The 24887-nt window shown below is 35.9% G+C and overlaps 2 protein-coding genes across 4 annotated transcripts in view; one reads left to right on the top strand and one right to left on the bottom strand.

Annotated features, from left to right (window-relative positions):
- The window catches only part of LOC139767588 (midasin), a 124411-nt gene that overhangs the window by 54149 nt on the left and 45375 nt on the right, over positions 1-24887 (bottom strand). The window lies entirely within an intron of this gene.
- LOC139767591 (uncharacterized) overlaps positions 10780-24887 on the top strand; it is a 50636-nt gene continuing 36528 nt past the window's right edge. For 2 of the 3 annotated variants that reach the window (XM_071697030.1, XM_071697031.1), the window contains exon 1: positions 10780-11102. The gene's annotated coding sequence lies outside the window, so the exon portion shown is untranslated. The remainder of the gene's footprint in view (positions 11103-24887) is intronic. The other variant, XM_071697032.1, reaches the window with a different exon arrangement.

Below are 24887 nucleotides of genomic sequence, written 5' to 3' on the forward strand. Positions count from 1 at the left end.
TAAATCTCGAAAGTGCACATTGTGCTCTAGCGCGTTATGAAAGCACAATGAAGGATGAGATGTGTAGAAGTAGTAGTAAAAGCACAAACTGTCAAAATTTTAATGGATTTTCTGGTGCATTTAAAATAGATATTCTCTTAGGAAAGATCTCAAGGAAGAATGAACTATAAAGATATTTAAACGTAATAATGAGATCTTGTTTGCTGAAGACTTTCAGGTAGCGTTGACTTGAAATTTGTTGGAAGAGTTTGCTAATAATTGAAATATACATATATATAAACTGAGAATGAAGTTAAGATACGTCAAGGTATTTTAGGAGTACAATTTTTTGTAATTACGGGACAACGGATAAAAATAGCGGTCATGTCGCGCATTTTACTCGCCGCGGCAACTTCCGGATTGGTTAATCCCAATCCCGAGGTACGCAATGGCCGTCGTTTATCTTCGCGTTTACTGTTACGTCTTACCGTCGACGGTCTTCGCAATTCAAAATGTAATTCCATTTGAACGATCGTTAAACCTCAAGATTGAATGCGTGCAGCCGATAAATCTCTAACGATATCGGTAGTTAACTCGTGTAAGGAATCGCGTTAAGTCTATTAAATGAATAAATTACGGTCGCCGAATGTGGTCCCTGAATTCGTACCGGCATCACGGGGGCCAGACGCGAGAAATAAATTGCGGTGCATTAAACGGAATAACAAATTCTCATCCCGAAATGCCAATCGCTGTTGTCTCTTTTATCTTATCTTTACTTAAAATAATTAGTATATACATATAAAATATGCTTCCTTGTCCTCCAAAATAATGTTGACAAGTAAAATTTACTATAAAAAAGTTCGAGTTTCAAATTCGATGAATCTTAATGTCACATTCCAAGACTCATATATAAATGTAAAATAATCATCTAGCAAATATTAATTATATACGTAAAAGCAATAACTATATGTATAGTAAAATAATTCACAGCGATAGAACACAATTTAACAAAGTAACAAGAGAAAAGTGGATTTTGAGAGTCAAACGCGGTTAGCTATACGTGAGTTACCTTTATGTAACATTTAATTAACAATTCAATACAAAGTTATAATTCTATACAAAGTTATAATACGTTTCGACTCTATTTTGAGCCATCTTCACAGCGAAGCGGTAACAGATAAATTAATACAATTTAATTTATTTTACAAAGAACAAAAAAGAACATCAATAAAAAATTAATTTAGTTTAGCTTACACATTTAAATAAAAATATAGCTAATACCAAAAGGAAAAACTGTATCATATGAACCTTTGTGTGTGTATTTCGGATCATATAAATCTTGTGTATATATTTTATACACCCAAGTATAGATGACAAAACTTTGATGCAACACAGCGAGAAGCATTTCGAAACGAGAAGACGCAAATGCGCGATTAATAATTGGTCTCGTTATTATAAATGTCACTGTCGCGAACGGCGGCGACGCGACGAAGTGAAAATAAGTGAGCAAATAACGGCGGGCATTGACAAACGAGAGTGCAGAAACGAGTGACGTCGCTGACCCGTCTTCGCCTGGCGCGAGTTCTCCTCTCGCGCTCGCGAGTGGCCCATTCTCTCGGCGAGCACAAAGCGATTTCCCTGCTTCGGTACTGATCGATGGATCCGCCAGATCGGGATTGATGAGAGAAGAATGGAGAGCGAGAAAGAAAGAGATAGAATCGGCGAAGGGGAAAAGGACGCGTTGAAATCACGCATTAATCAAGGTAGATCAAGCAACAAAGGAGAGGAGGGAAACCTGGTGGATCGTTGTACGTCGAAAAAAAAAGTAACTTTGCATAAATTCACCATCTGGCAACGCCGTTCCGTTTATGATTACGCGCGATACACCCGCGTTCTCGGAAGCGAATAAAATCCTTCTTGGTTTTGGCGGATTTAAGCTTAGGGATCATACACGGCAGATGGGGTTTGTTCGCGTACAACGAAAGCAGAAATCGATAAGATAAACTTAATTTAAGATCAAGATTTTACATTAATCTTTGTTAAAGCTTACGTATTAGTAGTATCGGTCTGTCAAATCGAATTCGATTGCAATTCGATTGCAACTCGAGATGCATTTATATGTTTGTTATAAAAGGACGAAAACAAAATTGTAATAAATTAGTGCTAAATTCTTTTAATAATAAAAAAGAAAAATTTTTATATTCTTTCTAATAATTAAATAGATTTTGTAAGAATTGACTGTGAGAAATATTTTCATTAACGTATTTACTAAAATGGTTTCCCAGAGCGATAAATATAGAATATTAAGCTGTTTCCCTAAAATACATAGCCATTTGCTAATATTTATTCAATCGCCAGGTGCAAAAATGCAATCAATTGTTACGTATTGCGTCCTGCATGTTTATGCATGAAATTATTAACATATGTCCATACAATTTGATGGCACGCCAATTTCACTGATCATCGCGATTACGATAAGAAGACAGTTGAGATTAAATGCATCATCCTGTAAAGTGATCGAGATTATGTTCGGCGCTGCATCCGTGCATCGATGAGTCTTGAATTATGCACACCGGCATGCCAGTGCTGCAAGCTGCTGCCGTCAGTGTTCATCGAATGTATCGAGATACCGCGTACATATAACGCTATTATAAGCTGTCCCAACATGTTTGTGCAACCGAAACGCTTGAACAGTTCGATGCAGCGAGCTTGAAGCACACGCCTATACAATACCTTCATTGTTGTATATTTAAAGTCCTCGAAACCACGAAGGCCGCAGGACAGGTGAAACGAATCAGGTATAGCCGGTAATGCGAAAGGAGAACGAAAGGCTTCATGCCTACGGGGGCTGCGAGAAGAAAATTCGTTGCTTACAGCTCGCAGATAGGGCGTTTATCTTTCCAGGTCAGAAAAGGCACGGGGAAATCTCGCGGGAGACGTCTCAGAATTAAGTGCGCATTCGAAGGAAAAGTGTTTCCAAGGGAGCGTTTCCGTCTCACTCGGTTTGGTAGATTAAATGCACGTACCACGTATAAATAACGTAATCCATTAATTATGCCTTTTCGATAAATGGTCGCGAGGACAGTCGTCCATTTTTCTGGAGAAATACTTAAGAATTGATTAATTGCAGTGAGTGCGCGCAAATAATTTACCTTGCAATAGTTTCCATCGTTAAATACAATTATTAAACAATCTATACGATGTTTTGAAATCCAGATAAATCCAGATAAGCTATATAATGATAATGATAATAACAGATGTTATCCAGTCGTTTCAGTCAAATAAATTTCTAGCTCATTGGGTCGCATATAGCAGCGTTTGCAATAATCTCGTCGAAACGCTGTTATCCATTGATATCCGCTGCGATAATAATATTAATAACAATGACGTGATGAAACTTTTGCTTCAATTTAAATTAAGCTTTACATCTGATTTTCTTCGAAATATCATTACATCACGTAACGTACAACTTTAAAACTTTTGATGTTTCATCAGTTCAGCTTCTTCACTTACTGTAGGTATATAACTCTGTGTAACATGATATACGAAAAGTACGTGAGAGTCTCAATATTATATTGACAAAAAACGAATGCTTCGAGTAATTTTTTCTCCAGAGAGGTCACATCATCTTTCATCGGGATTTTGCTGAAATTTTTGCATTTCTTGTCGTCAATCCCTTTAACCTCACGGCACGTTTTCCGGAAGTCTACTTGTATGGTCGGTAGGAAGTGCTGCAGAAGACCGGGCTTATACGTAACGAAATTGTCGGTCGAGGACAATGTCGTGCCTGTCGCCGCGGAAACTGTAATGATCTTGCGAGGACAATAGACTCTCTTCGAGAACCTCCGTTTACATATGTCACTGAACAGTTGCTGATGAAGTACATTGTAATTATACGTGAATCGAAAATATATAATGTTATATTAAATATTAACCGTATAGGATAATTTTTAAATACATCGAAATTTCAACGATATTCTTTACAAAAGTCCTGTACATCTTTTTTAAATAATCTTAATGCCTAAAATGATATAAATTCAATAAGATTTTTAATCAGTAACTTTTATTCTGATATCACTTTAAAAATTCAAAAAAATTCTTCAAACAAAACTCAATTCTCAATTATTAAATCAGGAAATAACTTCAAAACTTTTGATGTTTCAGTTTAGCTTCTTTACTTACTGCGTAACATGATATACGAGAAGTACGTGAGAGTTTCAATATTACGAGATACTTCTATAGATGATAACGGTTGATTATTACGATTGGTAAATTGCGATCTGCGAAAGGGATAAGAGTCGGTACTTCCATAGCGACGTGTTCAGCGACTTTCCAAGAATATTACCGTTTGGCTAACGATGTTTCCAACGAGCTCTTCGAATGCGCGAGATACGAAACGGAGGTGCACTTTGAGACAAGCGGACTTATTGTTAGATGGTTATGAAAGACAAGCGCGTCTAGAATCTCTAACAGTCCAGAACTTTATTATGATAAGATAATAACACACATTTGTAATGCGGCTACAGAAAAGATCGATTTTTTAAATGTTCTCCTAAACATCTCATGCTTATAATGCGAGGATTATAAATAACTTTCATGATAATCAGTTTCGATGAAAGTTGCAATTAAAATATAAGTTTAGAAATACAGTCTTCAATTATTGAACTTTTATATTACATTTTGATATCTTCTTTTATCTTCGGTAAGAACTCTTTTGATTTTTTTTATCTGGAAAAATGTACACCCTTACAGGCATAATGGAGAAACTTGAAGGTCGGCAGCCGCGTAAATACAGTCTTCAATTATTAAATATTCACATTACGTTTTCATCTCTTTTTATATCTTTGGTGAGAACTCTTGATTTCTTTATCTAGAAAAGTGTACACCCTTAGGCATAATGGAGAAACTTGAAGGTCGGCAGTTGCGTAAATACAGTCTTCAATTATTAAATATTCACATTACGTTTTCATCTCTTTTTATATCTTTGGTGAGAACTCTTGATTTCTTTGTCTGGAAAAATGTACACCCTTACAGGGCATAATGGAGAAACTTATAGGTGGGCGGCTACATAAATACAGTCTTCAATTATTAAATTTTCACATTACATCTTGATCTCTTCTTATACCTTCGGTAAGAACTCTTGACTTCTTTATCTGAAAAAGTGTACACCCTTACAAAGGTGTAACGGAGAAACTTGTAGGTTGGCGGGCGCGTAAATCATCACGTCGGCCGATGATTCGATCGACGTACGATGCCCCAGGTGGTCTATTCTCGTATTATCGGAAAACAATGAATCTAATGTCGTCATAGGACCAGTATGGAGCGCGTAAAAAGTGCTAAAAACTCTATCCGAGTTTGGAGAACGGACGAAGCATATAAATACAGTCGTATCTGAGCGTGTGCGTCGCACAATGCTTTTCCAATATCAAAGATCTAAACAATGATAATCTGCATCCATTGCGTAAAATATACGGATGACATTTTGCGATAAAATTGGATATTTACGAGAGAGAGAGGGAGAGAGAGATTCCGTATTTTATTTTTCGTCCAATTAATATATATGTATATGTATACAAACAGAATGAGGGAAGTGTGCAATTATTTGTAACGTTAAAATTGTGACTCTTTATCGCAAAAAATTATATTTATAAGAATTAGTGATATCAGAAGCGTGAGTGTAATTATTACTTCGTTTTATTATTGTCCCTTCGTCTCGATAGATACACGATATAATGATACTAAAAGCACTTGCTACTTTTCGAATGTCATACAGCAGAAAGGATGATCGTGCATCGCGAAATTCACGAGGGATATAAAATTTCCAACCGCGATACTGTAATGCACCTCGAGCATAACGACGCCGCGACGTCGGGAATCGTAAAGTCGCAAATCAAAGCGCAACGTCACCCGGATCTGCTTAACATGCATGGAATTTTTCAATAAAGAAAAGCAGTATGAAGCAGTCAGTTTCTCCCGTGCAAAATCGCAACTGACTGTTTCCGGGGAATATCCATTTGCTTGTTCGAACGAGCGATGCGTTTAGTCTCGATTTTTACCCAATTAAATAAACGCGCGCGCGAATGTACGATTATTTGCGGATCGCGAAACCGAGTCGAGTGCGTACAATGCATCTCTATGACAGAATACGACAACTGCAGGTGATCGCAATCAATTTTCCATTGTGATATTTTTGTCACGTCGCGTCGTGTCACTTCGGATTTCGCATTCGTTTTTAATTGACACGATAAATTAATTCCCAACCGACTGACTATTTTGAGCACGCGTGCTTAGAACGTAACTACGAGACATAAATACGTTCGAACAAAAGGAATAACATAAATCTAATACGAAGTAGAGAGATACAATTGAGACAATACACTTGATAAACCATTAATCTCAGTGTCAATTTTATTATTATTTTATTATTGATCAGTAAATTATTCCGTTGAATATAAATCATGCACTTAATATCGACTAAATTAATCCTCAACCGACTATTTTGAACACGCGTGCTTGGAACGCGAGACGTAACTACAGCAGATATACGTTCGAACAACGGGAATACGAATAAATCTATTACGAAGTAGAGAGATACAATCGAGATGATACTCTTGATAAAGCGTTAATATTTAATATCAATCTTATTATTATAAATTTATTATTGGTAAAGTTGATATAAATAATGCACTTTATGTTGACTAAATGTGAATTATAAGTTGCGCATTCTTTTCGAATAATTGCGTTTTTTGACACACACAACTTCGTTGATTTTTAGTTTGATTCACTTTGTTATTTATTCAATTAAAAAAAAGATTCGTTCTTCTTTCACATTAAATTAGTTATGGAAATATGGTAGGATCGTATGTCTTTTCGGCGAATTATACTTTTTGCCTTGGCAAAACCAGCCACCCTAACGGTTGACCTATTTCCAATGTCAACGATCCCATCGATCAATCAATCGAGCATTTAGATCGGTCGAGGCTAATACGACACGACGAGGGATGAGATGGAGAGCCGGGAGGTTTCTGTGTGGATCTCTGGGCACTCGAGCGCTAATGAAAACCTATGCCCACACTTTTTCCATTCAAGTTGCCTATCGAGTCAGTGTTGATCAATCTTTTTTTTTTAATGACGTATATTATTTTTTAAATATCAAACGGTTTTATAAATTGACAGCTATAAATATATGTGCATTATATTTTTGTATATTTTTAATGTTAATTTTTAAAACGATATGAAATTGTTCTATTACAAAAATAATTTTCTGAGAAATAGAGAAACGTAAACTCAAAATTTCACTTTTAAGGCAAAATACGCGAAAATCTAGATCGAATAGTCCTATTTATTGTTAAAAGTTTTGATTCGATTTAGTTTATTTCGCAAGTTGCTTGTTTGTTAAAGTACACTACAAAATTTGTAGAAAAAGTTTCGTCCCGCGCGGAATGTTGGGTTGAAGAACACGTTACTATACGTACTGCAGTAATGTGCAGACCGGTAGTGCATAGCAAGTGCACTCTACGTAACTGCCGAAGCGCATCTGTGCAACATACATGCGGTCCGATGCAGCAGAATCGAGCGCGGACCAGTGTATGTATGTACACCAAATTGCCGGCAGCTCAATGATTAATCGCTTCTTGCAGTTGCTTACAATCTCTAATTACATTACCACCGTGATACCCTTCGCGTGCGTTATATGGCGCGTTCAGAGAATTGCTCATTTCCTGCCGATTATTCCGCCATTTACTATAAATTGTACGTTAAATTTAACGGTGTCTCTCTTTCTCAGCAAAAATTGATTAAAAGGAAATTGTATCTCGTTTTCAACGTTAGAGCTATTTTCGTAATTGCGCACGGTAGTATGCACAAATACATCAAGATATTAAAAATTTTCATCTTCCTTTAACAGCATTTATCTACGTAAAACATTTGCACAAAAGAAAACGGATTACATATATCTATAAAATAAATACGCAATGCTTAAAGGTTTAAAAAAAGAATTGTAACTCTGAGCAAAAGATTACAATTCCGCGAATAGTAAAGAAAACAAAGTATCTTAGACAAAAGTATAGACCTGATTTCGCACATCGGGAAGGAAGTCTTATTATAAATAAGCCTCGTATTAAAAAATTAGCTCATTTCATAATAAAAATCATCCATTAAAATAAATGCCGAATATTTGTTGAATAAATTGGTGAAACGGAGAGAAATATCCGTCTAATATAAAAATTGATAACAATGTCGCTATGCCTGATGCGGTATGGTGCGTATTTATCGGTTAAAATGCGTACATTTCGATGCAACAAGACGCAACGGGATGAAATCAAGCGTGAACTGTACACCCAAATTGTACTGAACGAACTCTATGGATTTTGCACTTCGTTAACTCATGCGGCGACTATATTGACTTTTTCCCGATACGTCTGCCTCTCAATCAAGCGTATGATATACTACCTTAGAAATTTACGAAAGCTGCAAGCACCTCGTCAAAATTTATATCGAGAAAAAACCTGCGTCGTAATTATGAATAAGTCTAATGTTTCAAATAAACAAAGTACATTCAGATATTAAGTCAATTGATTTAATTAGCGCGACAAATAATATTTTGTAGATTCAATATTTATTGTTTGTTAATCACATCGACGAATTTTAACGTTACAACTTATTATATCACATAATTTATTCGGCAAAATTGATATTTGCTTGGACGAGAAAGTATCCTCTGTTCGCCCAGACAGTTTTCTTCATTTTTAAGCATAATTTCGTTTTCTTAAAAAATAATTATAAACATGTATTCGTGTGTTAACAATAGTTAAAACTATTTAACTATGATCAACTTTTTATTTAACCATTTCATAAAAAATTAGCTAATTACTTTAATTAGCTAACATTTTCAATCGTCATATATAATTCCGGCTTTTACGTTTTACGCGTTTATTATTATGATTTGTATACGCGTAGAGAGTTATTTTATTACCAAGAAGTTTGCCATATATGTTACTGTTGCACTGCTGGAATGAAATTTAGTCATCGGATGAAATGCGTTGGCACCCGCTTGTAAAGCACTGCAGGTGACGTCACGGAAACGACATGTAAGCGCATTGTTCATATGCGAGTGTTGGAATGTGTAAAACATTATACATATAAAATTTCACCAAAGTCGTTATGCGAAACGTTCGCGAAGCAACGCGCATTTTACATATAACGTTAAATACATCGAGTTAAATACGGCAACTGAAATACAATGCACTTCCTCGTCGCCTTTTGCCTCATCTTATTTATGATTGTAGCAAATTTTACACCGTCAAAATAACGAGATATTAAACGGGCTGTTGAGTTTGTATATTTGCGACGTAAAATATGAGATTAGCTTTCAATTCCGTTATGAAATTAGCAGTTTACGACTAATTGTTACATGTTAAAATGATATTTTAACGATCAAAAGAAAATTTGAACGATTTATTATCGTTATGTGCAATATTCATCAAGCTATTGTTGGTTGAATCATGAAAGCTCTAATATTTCATAATTTCCATAAAAATTATGGAACAAAGAAAGGAAAAGTATATAAATGCTATGAATAACTATATTTCGTATTTAATACTCATTTTTAAATTCATTGTATTTATAAAATAATTTTTTTCTCTATAAATAAAATTTTCTCTTCTAAATATCTCTAAAAATATAGAAATCTTATACATTTTCGATAAATTAAAAATGGAATTAAATTACATAAATTAATACTTTAAATATCGAATATTTTTTTCTGTAAGAGCTGATAATAAATGAAAAATATTGATATGCATGAAAATATTATTTTTTACATAAAGAATCAGATTCATATATACATAATTCATTTTTTTCTAAGTACTCATAAATAGATAAATCTTTATTTAAAAAATAGAATATTAAGAGACACGGTAGTGTCTCGCGCCAAGTACACGCGCAGCGAGACCGCACCCGTGTATCTTTACGCGAATCGTCGAGTTGCGAACACTCGAGATTAATAGATCCTGATCTCAATAACCGCTCAACTTATCAAGTTCTAATAGAGATGGACGTGACAGATATCAGTTAATATTAGGTCTTATTAATTGTAAGGAGCAAGCTCGAGGCAAGCTTTTCGAAAGCAATATCTCTCTCTACCCGACCAGTATTATTTTCTTTATAGCGAAGATCGTACCGAAGAAAACAATAGTATCGGCTTACATATCTCAAAAGACAGGCGCACATATTCTAAATTGAGAAGAAATTCGCGAAGGCATGAGTAAAAAGTCTCGGTTAGGTGTGAAATCCCAGTTTATGTGGGTGTGTCTGTGTGTGTGTGACGATATTAAGGAAACTTACTCTCGTGTCCGCAAAAACTGGCGATTGGCCAATTTCCACCATCATTGAGGGACAGCTTGAAGTTACCTGAAATTGAGTGTATGTCGAGGACGATAACGGGGGATGGAATCTTGCGAGAGCGTGAAGAGAGCGTGAAGTGGAGTTTAGAAGAAGAAAGACAGAGTGCTAAGAAAGAGCAAGGTAGGTAACGAGACAGAACTGACAAGATAGAATTTTGAGAGGTAGAAGACGAAGGAAAGAGAAAATGAGAAGGGAGAAAGAGAGAAACGGATACGGAGTGGGAAGCTGGCGAGGGCGAGAGGAAACTCGAGAGAGAAAGAGAGAGAGAGGGGAAGGACAGAGAGCGAGAGGGAGGAGCAGCGGCAGTTCAGAAGCAAGGGTAGCGAGGGGGAGGATCGCGGCTTCGAATCAGGGGTTGCTTTCAGAGGAGCACGCAGTGCTCTCTCGTCTCGCGAGCCGGGAGAACGGGAGAGAACGTGCGTGCCGGCTCGCGGAAAGAGGGTAAATTTCTCACACCCTCGGCAGACTCCTACCCTCGTGACTCACCCCCCCCCCCCCGGTCGCTCGTTCCCGCCAAAAGAGGAACCTGCGGCAAGATCGTGACAAACGCCGACTGTGTCAATACCCTCCACTTTTCTCTTTTCCTTCCGTCTCTTCGTTTCTCCGTGAAATCTGGACGAGGCGCTCGGGAATGAGACGACAGCCAATTAATGCGTCGGGATTTAAGACCAGGTGGAAGATCAAGGACTAACACTCGTGCGGACAACGTGATCCTCGAGGTATTCCTCGATATTACAACTTTCGCTTTCGCGGAAGTGCTCCAGCGTTGGAGAATGTCGTTGAAATCCCGATCAATTAATGTTCCGATTAAAACGATTCAAAATCAAGTGAAATATAAAGATCGTAATGCGATTTTCAGGCTGTTTCTCGGCACGAAATTTAGCTCGCGAGTCTCCCTAAAGGGAGTTATCGGTTGAAAGATCGGCATATTCCCGATTGATCAGGTACCCTTAATCCTAACCGACGCATTCCCTTCAATGGTCCACTCGACGGTCCATTCGATCGTGAGTTGATTAACCTGTCGGGGATGGAGAAATTAACGCAGCGAGTGCTTTAGTTCAGATATATGGCGCTGATACCACAATGAGTTCGCTGATCCGCGATTTCCTCTTATCGTCACGAAGACGGGAAGGATCATTTAGTAGACCGTTTTCCCTCGTTTTCAAGTCCCTGGAGATTTCAATGAGACAGTCGGCTATGAAGCAGCCAGATTAACGCGTAAACAGCTTGTAAGGAATGTTCCAAGCATAAATAGAATAATGTTTTGTAAACATAATAAAAGAATAAGTGTCTGTGCAATTAAATTTAAATGATAAGTTGTAAGTATACTTAACCACAATTAAGTTCTTTAATTGTGTGTTAAAAATCGTTCTATAACCAGGTAAAAATACAAAGCGGTTTAAAAAAATTATATAAATAAAACTAATCAAAATTCATGTGTCAAAAATATACATATTTTTCCATAAAATTATATAACAGATTATATAATAGATGCTAAAATATAATTAATAATAAAACTAATTTAAAATGTTGCAACTCTTTAATTCATGAATGCTAACTACTTTGACAGGAAAAGTCACAAAATAATATATTAAAAGCGTTTATTAATCTTCTAGTTAAGATAAAGCATCTAACGTCAGGAACCAAAAAGATATAATTATTTGTTTAATATTAGAAGCGAGGAAAAAGTGATTACCGTGTTATTTATCGCACTTGCATTATTTTTTGGGTCAGCTAATACACGTACGTCGTTCAAAACTCGGGCGAGACGTGGAAAGGTTAACACCCTAAAAGAATCGCAATAGGATCCTTGTAGTATTTCGGGGTGGAAACTGAGACGGACGTTTCTGGGTACTTTAACCCGTAGTGCACATTCAGGATTGTCACGTATAGTAAATGTTAAGGTTGCAAATCTAAAAGGAGCTCTGTTTTAAACTTGAAACTCCTCTTATCCTGTTAATTACAATCTTATATAAAGCATATCTAACGTGAGAGTTATTCTCACGTTAGAAAAAATAATTATTTTCACGATTTTATATGATGACAGTGTCAGTTCTTATTTCCTGAATGAGTTCTCCTTTAAAAGTATGCCTTCTTCTCAGTATTAACTGTGGAACTTTTATAATCGTACATCGTACATGACAGAATTCATTGTCATCGTTAAATTTCGCGAAAACTTCGATACTAGACGTAAAAAAAATTGGAATGAGAAAGCTTTGACACCTTCGTTCGTTTCACTCGTTCTCGTAAAAGCCCGTGTTACTGTTCAGGTGGAATCGAGTTTTCAAAGGGCAAGAACGATAAACATAAAGACTCACGATCGCTTTATGAGGTCCATTGATACGAAATAGCGCTCTTCAATAAATACAGGCCTCGAAGTTTCAAGGCAACAGTGAGATTGAGTTCTATTTGATCACTGACTATTAAATATAATCATACTTTTTAAACTACAATGTTTTATTCCGTTTCATTAATAAATTGTGCGCCGATTATAAACATAATTACATTGATATTTAAACGCACTATTTTTAGTTTTAATTTTCCGAGAAATATTATTCTAACAACTTTTATTCAATAATAAAGACATTAATGATATGCATATATTTTGCATCAATATTCAAATATTTAATGATATAGGTACCTACTCGCATATAGAAGATAATTGCTTCTATAACAGCATTTAGAAATTAAATCAATTAATTAGTTTAACAATTATAATCTTGCTTAATTAAATAGTAGCCTTGAAGTCTAGTACTTAATGTAAAAAATAAAATGGTACGATAAATAATGACATTTTTCCGTAGTTCGTAGTCTTAAAAAAATTTGTGTAACGGTTTTCATCTTAGATCAAGAAATTTGATCTTTAATGTTTCGTACGATATTTGCAATTCTTTTTTTTATATGGGACAAACCCCAAGGATAGTCAAACTCCAAGGATAGTCAAACGAACGAACCGCCGCTGCACACGGCAATAACCATCAATTCCGTCGAGAAGGCTTCTTTCGTTGATCTTAGGTCGCGCAGGAACGACTCTCGTCGGTCTATTTGCTGAGCCGGCGGAGAGTTTATCTTTCCAGGTCGCGGATTTGGCTTTATTTAATTATTCCTTTCGGTACACTCGCGCCGAAATCACGGCGGCAGTCTGGTCTTTCATCATGCTTACAGACGAAGACTCTAATTTAGATGCCAAATACGATCGATTTAGCCTGCGAGATGGCATCCGCGGCAAATCGGCCGAGAGAAATATCCATAAATATCCTAAATATCAACTGTTCATAAATCTAAAGTGACTAGTAACGCTAATACCTGTCCAAATGAAATATCGTTCCGACGAAACGATGCGAACTGCGGCTGCAAATTCGTTACCTTGCGCGCCGACTTCGTAACATTTGTCGACTCGATTTTATTTCCACGTAAAATTAGCGAATCCAATTAAGCGTGGTGTCTAACGAGGCTAACTTAATTTAACTCGTTTTTCCGCGCTGCACACGACGTGCTCTTTATTATGTCAGTCGCGTCGCCGTTACGGAAATTACGCGCCGATAGGACCGCGTTTTTGCCAGGTTGAGGACTAATTTCGGCATAAATTCGCTCTCGCCGTTCGTAGAGAGAGAGAGAGAGAGACTAAAAAGGGGGCACGTACGTTCCTGTGGATATCGAATTTGCCTTTGCCTTTCCTTCTCCTTTCGCGAATACAAGAGACGGTAAATCAATTCGCAATGTAATTTAATCTTAAGTGATCGAATTGAATTTCAAAGAGTAGGCCATGTAAGTTTCCGCCTGGAGGCAAATTTGCCTTTTTCTTCGGAACTTAAAAGTAAAGAACAACTATATATATTATTAGTAAAAGAACGTTACGACGCGAACCACGTTGTGATCGAAAAACGATTTAATTCAATTTAAATTAATCTGATTCCAATTTATGTAAGAGTACTTATGATTTGCTTTAACTTTTGATATGACTTCTCTAAATCGTATAATTAAAATTCAATCAATTAAATTCAATTCTATTCCTTGGAGCATGAGTCTATATAAATTCACATCTCATCATTTCGAGTCGCGAGAGTAATAGAAAATCCCGTAAATTTCCCCTGCGAAGTAACATACATAAATATAAGAGTTACGTTTTACCAGAGTGACGATTAATTTCCGAACGAATTCGCCCTCCCTGAGTGCTTCGATGAGGAAAAGGCGGGTTGGTTAAGTTTCTATCGGTAACCGTGTTCGTCTTTTCCGTTCGCGTTGGCGAAAACAAGGAACAGCCCCGTTGCTTCTAACTTCCAACCGAAACAGTTCGGTTCGGCGCTGATGAGTTCGAGCATGCGATGGAAACTTCGGCGCGGTGGAACGTGTCCGGCGGCCACGGTCCCGGACGCGTCTCTGACGCGATCCGGGGAAGTTTTCCCCGGATCGGCGCCAATTGTGCCCAGCGGGGTCAGCGGGGAATAAAAGAAGATCCGGTTTTGATCAGACTTGATTATAGTACTTGTCCGAATTAGCGGTTGTCGCAGCGCAAGGGACATACTAAAAATTTATCGAATTTATCTTACTTCATCCGGAAAACTAAAATTGCTACGAGTTACATTTAATACAAATAATGTTAATATACAGAGTACTTGAAAAAAATGTTAACACTTATATAATAATACATATCTACATGTCATATATACAGGGTGCTTAAAAATGTTATATCATATAACACAAGATATTATATCATAGTAACAAATGTATTTTGTCTTCAAGGAGTCTCCACTTGTTCACCATCATTGTCAACATATTCCTGGAATCTTTTCCAAGTGATCCCCAGAGCCCTGAGATTTCTTTGGGTATTGTTGCAATCACATTTGCAATTTCCTGTCAAAGATCTTGCACATTGCAACGATGGTGAATAAACGGAGATTCTTTGAAGACAAAATACATTTGTTACTATACGATATCTTATGTTATCAGTTCTATATTTCTTTAAAAATGTTACTTCCATATAATTGTTAACATTTTTTTTTAAGCATCCTGTATTATTTCTCGTCCTTGTATTATTGTGAAAGTGTACTGGTACTTGAGAATAAAAAAAGAAAAACTGATACCTTTAAATTATACAATGTAGTATGACGCATGGAATCGAAGGGAACTATGAATAGCAATCGTTTACTCGTTAATCGCGTCGCGAATATTTTAATTTGACAGTGACCGATAAACGAATTACTGTGTAACAAAGAAATTAAGATGGAACTGATGTAATTAACACGCCGGATATCGGCGACAGAAATATTAACGCGTGCGCGAATCAAGAGAACTAAATCGGGACGGTAGCGGTGACGGCAATTAACACAATATTCTGTACATATATGCTAAACCAACAAAGACAGGTTAAAATAATTCCAAGCAAGCTGTGCTCGCTCCGCTTATCTAAATATTAACACTTGCTAAAATCCGAACGCAAGTCCGTACACTTTACGTCACTTACGCCGTCACAAAAGCCTCTCGGAAACGTTGAATGTAATATCAAACAATGGACCGGACCGGGAATGAATGATGCATGTATAACTGGCAAAATCGTGCAAAAGCGCATATTGAATTTGATATTGTATTTCGCTACTTTGATGTTAACAGGACCGCGGCATGTGCACGTGTCGTTCACGCGCCATTAAACTGCAGTTTCATAAGATTTTTACCGATATTATTTCCGATCCGTTCTACCGATACTACTAAAATGTGTTTCCGTCCACCGCGAAATGCAAGCCGTAGAATCTTGAGCATTAACCGAATTTCTTTGAATTATATTTCAGTCATCGCATTTTTACTTACGAAGGAAATAAAAACTTTACTTCTTTCTTCTCGGTAATATTCTCAGGCTTGAATATTCCATTCACTTTTTTCTAATAATAATTTTACTGGGATATTGGAATTTTTAAACGGCTTGTCATGGTAAACATGAAGTGGATTGTAAACATTATGTTCTTAAATATTTCCGTGACGTAGATTTTCTTCGGTACAGCACTTATATTTTATCCTCTTCTTCCTTTTGAGAGAACTAAACTATAACGCGCTATTCATCACTTTACGACGAAATTCTTTTTACTCGTAATAGTTTCTGCCTCTCAAAGATGCCTTTTAAATTTTATACATATATCTCTGCATTAATAAAATATCGATTAACTTTGTCTGAACTTTTTCTATTAGCTAGATCTATTGATAAGAACTTCATTTTCTTTAACTATAGTTCCTTCTTAACTGTTTCATTGTCAATTTTTTTTCCAGTGTTAATTATTTACTTCGCTACCAAATTTCTGTAGCAAAAACATTTTTCACTTATCAGAAAATTAAATGTAACATTAATTTCCTGGAACACTTCATAGAGTTCGAGAAGTCGTTTAATTTCTTTTTCTCTTCTTTGGCAAAGCAGCCTTATATATATCCATACTAGAAAATTAAACTTTTCAAGGCTTCTCTCATGCAGAAGAATCACGGCGCGAACACGAGGGGCTTTAAGACGAACATAAAATGCGCATAATATAGGACGCTTTATACTTAGTGCACGTTCTTTCACGACATATAATCCAAAGATACAGATAATGTATATAAAGAAAAATGGCACTTACTTCAATCTAAAGTCGTTAATGACTATTTGATGAATGACTAAAAATTAAGGCTCGGCAAATTAAATCTCGAAAACAGAAGCAAAATCTTGTTTCTTCGCTAATCTTAAATAAACTCTACTCATCGTTAGATTATTTATCTTCCGATAAAGAAAAAGAACGGTGCAAAGAAAAGGCAATCGGACGTGATTAATTAATTATATACCATCCAATATCCCTTGATTTTTCTTTCGTGTACATATCCGTTAGGATAAAAAAAACGGGCATGTCAAGTATTCAGTTGAAATAAGAGAAGAACATATTAAGCATTCATCAAGAATTTGTCAATGTTCGTGAAATAATGAAATCTTTCGAGAATATCGAGGCAAAAAAAAAATACATTGGAGGAGAAAATTCAATTAGTCGCAACCTAACAGACATTTCCTACTTAATATTTCCTTTCGGACGATGCTTTTAAATTCCTGTATTATTTCGACATCGGGTGTAATTATACAAATATGTGATATCGATTAAAACACATCTCCGAGAGAGATAACTCTTTATAATGTGCTGGTTATATTCCAACGCATGGCAGTTAAAAATAAATTTCGCTCAGTAACAATTAGCAACTATATACTGCCTGCAGCAAGCAGCATTTTCTTTTTTGTCCGTTTGCGTCATAAATTATCCAATGGACAGGTGGCTTTTATGGAACTGGCTTACTTCCCTCGTGTAAAGCAAAATCTGTAATGCTGTTTATGCAGCTGGTAATTACTGACGATTATCTGCCTTACAAAGTATTCCGATAATATTAGCTTGTATTTGCATGTGCATCCGTTCTAAACACCCATCGCGTTTTATTAAAATCGTGACTTGGATAAACAGCACGCGCACACGTGTTAACATATGCAACACTGAATTAAATTAGACCGGAAGTTAAAGGAGAATTCAATTAGTATATTATATTTAAGATCTTCCTGCGTGAACGCGTTCGTAGATAATTATAATTGGATGACTAGTGTATTAGAACGTTGTATAAAAATTTCCGGATACGATTTTAGCATAAATCAATTTACTTAAAAGTTTATTTAACAAAGAAAATGTTCACTAAAATTTTATTTTAATTTAGAATTATATATGTGCCGTATAAAAAATTAAGGCGAAAGAAATTTCATAAAACAATTTTAGAACAAGTTCTAAATAAAAAAAGTATGCGTCAGCATTCAAGCAGCTTTATTTCTGGTTAAGATCATGCATTACTTTTCTAAAATGGTAGTGAAAAGTCTTCTTGGACCGATCACATGTTTTGTGCGTAAGTGTCACTACGGGACAATATCAATGTCCGCGGTGAGAAATTATTCATCGTGGACGACGAATATTAAAAAGTAAACGCGAGAATCATGGTCGGACAGTACCGTAACTTCTCGTTGTTTAGCATTGGACTATTTCTCCCTTGGGTGCCAGTAGCTTCTGAATATTGCAACGTCGCCGTAGTTTGTAGCGCTTTGTACACTGCGATAAGGACGCGCTATTTGCAAGATGCAAAACCAATTACACGCCTGCGAACATATCGATCCTGTGTATATCCGTGAGCGTTGAGTGTTTCTCCACATCGTCTAAAATTACTCAATCTGAGGCCCGTTGGCCTCGTTCTTCTTTTTTCAGTTAAAATTGCTCAAATAGAAAATATCTCATTCTTCCATGAAATTTTTTGTCCAATTTAAAGTTGACTCTTTCTCGACAGACAAAATAACAATTTTCTAATTATTTATATGCTTCGTTTATTTTTAATTATTTATAAGTATACGTTAACTAAGAATAAAACTTCAATTTATATTTTATTTTAAGTAGATTTTTTGATAGAATATTTAGTTACAAGATTTTAAAATTTAATATGCTTAAAATAGTTGAAAGGGATTTAATTTCAATTTTAATATTCCTAAAATTATTTTGAAAGAGATGTCAATCAATTTTTAATGAAAATCGACAGATAGTATTACACAATTACAGAAATAATAGATATATGTAAATATATCCTTTACTCTATAAAAAAAATAATAAAACGTAGAAAGAGACGAAAAACTCATAAAGATAACGAAAAAAATAACTTAAGCGTTTTTTAAAACAAGTTATTTAGATGTCATAAGTCAAGAATTTTCACAAAACCGAATAAAGACTTTCTGATCACGTCTTTCTCATCACCATTATCTCGCGAAAAAAATATCACAAGAAAAGCCTCATCTGCCCAAGAATTTCCGAAACGGCCCTATCGCCATGGAGGCAAGATAAAAAGAAACGTCCTCTCGTTCCTTTGACGACCATGGAATCCTTGGTGAGCGCTCGCAAGGGAAACGTTACTGCTCTCTTTTTTGCTTATAGACTCACTTTATATCCTACCATAATAACGTAATTGCGCTTCTCAAACCATGGAGTGCGCTCGTCCCCCGCAGTCGGGCACAGTGGGATGTCTGAATATTCTAACTGCTATATATATATATATATAAAGAAATAAAAAAAATGCAAATCTAAAAAAATAGTTTGTAAACTTTAACTTGCGTATTTTTTTAATCTTTTTACTACATTTTGTCGACTTGTTATAGTAAAGTAAAAAAGGATTTATTGTATACATGTCAAAGAAATCATCTAATTTTCCTGAAATAATTTTAATAATTTTCATGACTTGGACATGCATTTAATATGCTTTGATATAATTTCAAAATTGACATATACCCTAAACAATATTAATATAAATGCATCTCAAAATCCATAAAATGTCTGTGAGAAACATTTCGTTTATATAGCAAAAATTGTAGAAGTTGTTGCAAGTCGGTAAATCGGATGACTTACTTTGCATAAAGGAAATGGAAATCGTTGCATTAAGGCTCGCGCAGGAGATTAAAGAAAGATACGATTGAGAACACAGGGAGAGCGTGATAGAAAAAGATCCGCATTCGCTCGGTTCGGATTTCGCGACACACCATTGCATGAGTACGACAAAGCCGCTAGTATTACCGGCTCGATACTTCTCTGGATACGTCTTCTCGCGCGACAACAGCGGGACAGTTTTGCGCTCTCGTCGACGCAGTTTTGCGCCTCGTTGCACCGCGGCGTGTAAGCGCCATAATCCGGTCTGTATTAGAGGCGAAGGCGCCGCCGTTGTACGGAGTAAATGCGGACCGGTATACAAAAGCTGCGAATTCATTTTTCCGATACACCCAATTGCATCGATCAACGTCCGGCTTTACAGTATATTCGTCACCGGGATGTGTGATTCGATATGCCATTCGAGACGATCATTACGGCAGAGAATTTCTGCTTTTGTAATATTCTCGTCGGAGAATAATTTCTCCCTTTTCCTCGTCGACACGTTGACGTCAAATGTAAATTATGAATTTCTACTTCTGCATTCCCCGACGTTAGAGAGGATAACGAATTTCAACTATAGCTTCGACGAGGATCTCTTTTGTCGCCCGGAACGCAACCCCCTGGTTTCGTTAACAATGAATATTTATATTTTATTGTGTTTACGTCTCTCTACTCCTCTCGCACAAAAGCATCTATCCGCGCGAACATATCGCGGTCGATTCGTCCGCAATTTTTATTCAGTTTTCTTCTGCGCATTCTCTTTTTAACGTGCTTCTGTTGCAAAACAGTGCTATCGAAAAACGGGTTGCGTTCTCCACCTGTTATCGCTATCACGTCGCTTTTAGGATTTATATTGCACCAGCGTTAGTTTCATTCGATAGTTTCGGCTATCTTTGCCGGCATAACGAAACACTATATAGACAAACGGAAATAATCTTCCACCGTCTTCTAATTAATCCTGCTGAAATAAAGTACTTCAGATAGACTCGATCCGAAGGAAGTATTACGAGTAATATTTCCTTCGGTAAAACTGCCGGGTTACACGCAGATTTTTCCTGCGTCATGCGTTTCGATATGTGAGCAACACGGTATCTTGCGAGATCGAATTTCGAAACCACACTCGAACTGATTCACGGGCGTATTGTCCGCAGTTTCAAGCTGGGTGTTATTTATCGACCAATATTGCAACACGCACGCGATGAAAAACACGTAACGTTCGATTTGCGTCACGCACGGTGTTTTCAAAATTGTATCGATGCGAAATGCGAACCTTTGGATTTTATTTAACGCGACGTGAAAAATACAATTTTCGCGGCCACTGTTTCAACGTAATTAAACGGTGAGTACTCCTTTTCATGCCGTGTTGTTGAAAATGTTACGAACTACTCGGCCGTTTATCTTCTCGACCACTTTCGACACGGCGACACGTGGGAAAGGCGCAGTGGTCGCGTTTCATCGTCGGATTCTCATTAACTGGGTGTAAAAATTCTTGTTTCTCTGGGGTGAAAGAACAAAGAATGATCATCAGTGTTAAACAATGTTTTGAATTCGTAAAAGTGTCCTCGGAAAGAAATTTTCTGAAGATGTTTTGTTTCGCAATATATCGAAAATACAAATATACGCCACAATAATTTATGTCGATTTATTAAAAATACAGCGTAATATTTCATATTTGCTTTCCATTTATTATATAAACAAGCAACATAAATCTGCAAGTATAAAGTGAATTTTATTAAATGTAGTATATTCAGATTTATAAATATGAGAAATATAATAATCGGCTTTAATTAAAATGTCGATTTTCACAACAATAAGATCGAAATATAGAAAGTGTTTGTATCAATTATTATTTATTTATCATCAGTATTAATATTGAAATAATATATAAACTAATATTTCCTAGAAAAAAAAACTTTCTTTTTTATGTAATTATACATAATTTTCAAAATAATTTGACTATTCTTGAGAGAAAGAGAGAGAGAATAACCATATTTAAATAAAAGATTTATTCTGCGAAATAAATTGCATAAATTTGTAAATTTAAGAAATAATATTAAAAAATAATCAAAAGACATAATTGTAGTTAATGTTAAATATAAAAAAGAAGATGTATATAGAAATATAGTATTTCTAACGCTCAGGAATAACTTCAAAGTAAAGATGTTAATCGCTACATCGATGGCTGGGCTATATATTCCCGGATTCTCAAGCAGGGGCACGATGTATCTGTCTAATTCCGTGACATTGTAAATTCGGGAAATGCGGTATAACGGAAGCAGCTTTTCTGTCGATGTGAAAAAGCGCTGACGCACTAGCTGATAAGTTCGTTCGTGCCACGAAGAAAGTTCAAAGCAAAAGAGCGTAATCCATCACGAGGATCATAACGCGACTTTCTTCTGCCCTTCTTGCGTAGCCGGATGCGAGACGCTCGTAAAAATGGACGGTGGGATCCCTTCGGTGCAGTTTCGAGGGGGGGGGGGGGTTAACCGACCAACTTACTACGTCTTCACTTCCGGAATAAAACGAGCATGACCAGGATATTGAGTTAAGTTAAGCAAAGTTTAACTTTTCTACGGTGAAAAGAATTCTACTCTCGCGTGGCCGAAGAATTGGAGAATCGATTCTCGAGCAAACGCGTGAGAGGAGTAGCTGACGGGTATTAAGCAGAAGCAAGTGAAAAGGGTGAGAAGAAGCGAAATAGGGGATTGTAACCAAAGGGTGGAATAAGCCGGTATAAGCTGATGTTTGTATAAACGCGACAATTAAATGTAAGCTGAAGAAATTGACAGCATAATAACTGTAATAATGATAAACGAGTGAATTAAGATATAATTCGCGTTCATAAATCCGACATTTAATTGAATGCTCTCTATATACAATTTAATTTTCGAGCAATTAATGAATTACATAGCATATACATATAGGTAATAGAAATGACTAAATTACATATCGTTAATATTATTACGAAGAAATATATTACAATTCTCGAATTTAAGAGTCTTTGCGCAAAATAAAATTTACAAATACTGCAAAATAGTCTGTCTTAAAAAAAAAATCATCAAATTTTGTATGGAAAATATGTTTTTAATTTTTATGGTGTTCGTTAAATCATCGAACACAGAAGTCATTATCAATTAGTATTCCTTAAATCTTATAATTAATTCTATCTAGACGATCTCGTTCCATCATTTAAAGGTTAAATCCCTTCTAAGCGGAACATCTTAGTACGTGTAAAACTTTCTCGCTGAAGTACGCTTTATTTCAACCAAGTTAGCGCATCGGGGCGTAATCTTGGGTAAAATATGCGGAGTTGTACAATAGGAGAGGCACCTCGCAATGTATTTTGCTAATAAACCCTCATGTTAGCAGTGCGCTCACTTATGAGTTTACTTTTATTTATTTGTGATAAACACAAATAAATATGATTTCATTTTCTAATTTAATGTTGAGATAAAAATATTCAGATGCCTCATCCAAATCTTTTTCACACATCAGAAATTTTTGGAAAAGGAGAACGTTAATTAAATAAAACGCAAATTCAGGTAATATCTAATCTTACGATTATTATTATAAATATAATAAACAGAATTTTTAAACGCAATCGATAAAGCTGCGCGATAATTGCGGAATATCTCGCGATCATCGAGACATCATTACACCGCTTCCATTCATGTGCGACAAAAGATTCGCCTCAAGAGAAATTAAGGGCGCCGTTTCACGAAACGAGGGGTATGCCGAGAACGTTTTTCACACGCTAGTATTCCGTTTCGTGCGCGAAACAACTCGGCATTTCACTCCGCCCACGTCATAACGCGAAACTACCAACAATACCGTACACATTGAGCACGTTCTCCGTTCTTACCCGTCATAAACATTCATTTGTATCAGCAATGTAGACGTGAAGCATAGAAAATATGTTTTACATATGTATATTTTACTCATATGACAGAAAATGCCTTTTTAATGAATCTTTAAAGAATCTTATTTCCAACTAAATTAAAATTTGCTGGAATTACAGAGTTGTCAAAGTTGTTAAAAAAAGATTTGATTTGTTTATATCATATATAATTGAAAAAAATCTATGTTAGACAAAGGGCAACGCCATTTTGCCATTTTGTATTTGCTTTCCATTGCAAATTTATGCTGAACAAATAACAATGTTCGTTATTCAAAAATCGACGTCACCGTGGCTTTAAAATTAATCTTGCTTTCCCAGGGTTTCTCAAAAATATTTTATATGCATAAATGTAAATTACATTCATGAATTTTATTTGAAAATCTTAACCTATTTTCCATTTCTAACAAAAACACGATTCGATATCGAACTAATTGCAGATGTTTTACATTTAAATAGCAGATGATTGCACTTCCTATTATTTATAAAATTAGTTAGCGATTTTTGTTGCTAAAATTACACTCTCAGCGTAAGAGCTACATCATTCAATACCAATTTTATCGTAATTAAGAGGAAAATAGAATAAAATGAGATTAACAAACAAATATGATTAGGTCGTCCAAAAATAGCCACATTTCAGTAATTTCGTAAAATACCTAACTCTTTTCTGCGAGAAGTTGACGGTTATTCCTGGAATATAATGGGATATGTGTGTGCTCCTGGATAGGGGAATCGGAGAAATTAATACACGGGATATAAGCTAACAAGGTTTGTTATGATGTGACATTTACACAGCAGATAACAATGATAATTGCGACAGAGAGAGAGAAAGAGAGAGAGAGAGAAAGAGAAAATAAGAGAATGGAAGGAAAGGATTTAAGCTCCTGAAATGTGCAGAATGTCTTTTGCCGCGAAAGTAGCACTTTGGATTTTCAATAAAAGCGAGATCCGATAAAAGAGAAAAGGGCTCGTGTTGCATTAAGTTACATTCAACTTGTTTTAATAACACAGCCGTTTCCAATGTTTTTACCCGAACGGATTTATTTTTTCCCCTCTAACTTTATACGCGCCAGATTTCACGACATATAATTAGTAATTATAGCACTAATGTCATTCAAATCGCTGGAGTGAAAAAAGCTGTAAAATATGCACTCGGCTGATGTAACGTC

This window comes from Temnothorax nylanderi, unplaced genomic scaffold (genome assembly GCF_030848795.1).
Source record: "Temnothorax nylanderi isolate EJ_2023f unplaced genomic scaffold, tnyl_v1.0 TNYL_tig0010_pilon, whole genome shotgun sequence".
Lineage (NCBI taxonomy): Eukaryota > Metazoa > Arthropoda > Insecta > Hymenoptera > Formicidae > Temnothorax > Temnothorax nylanderi.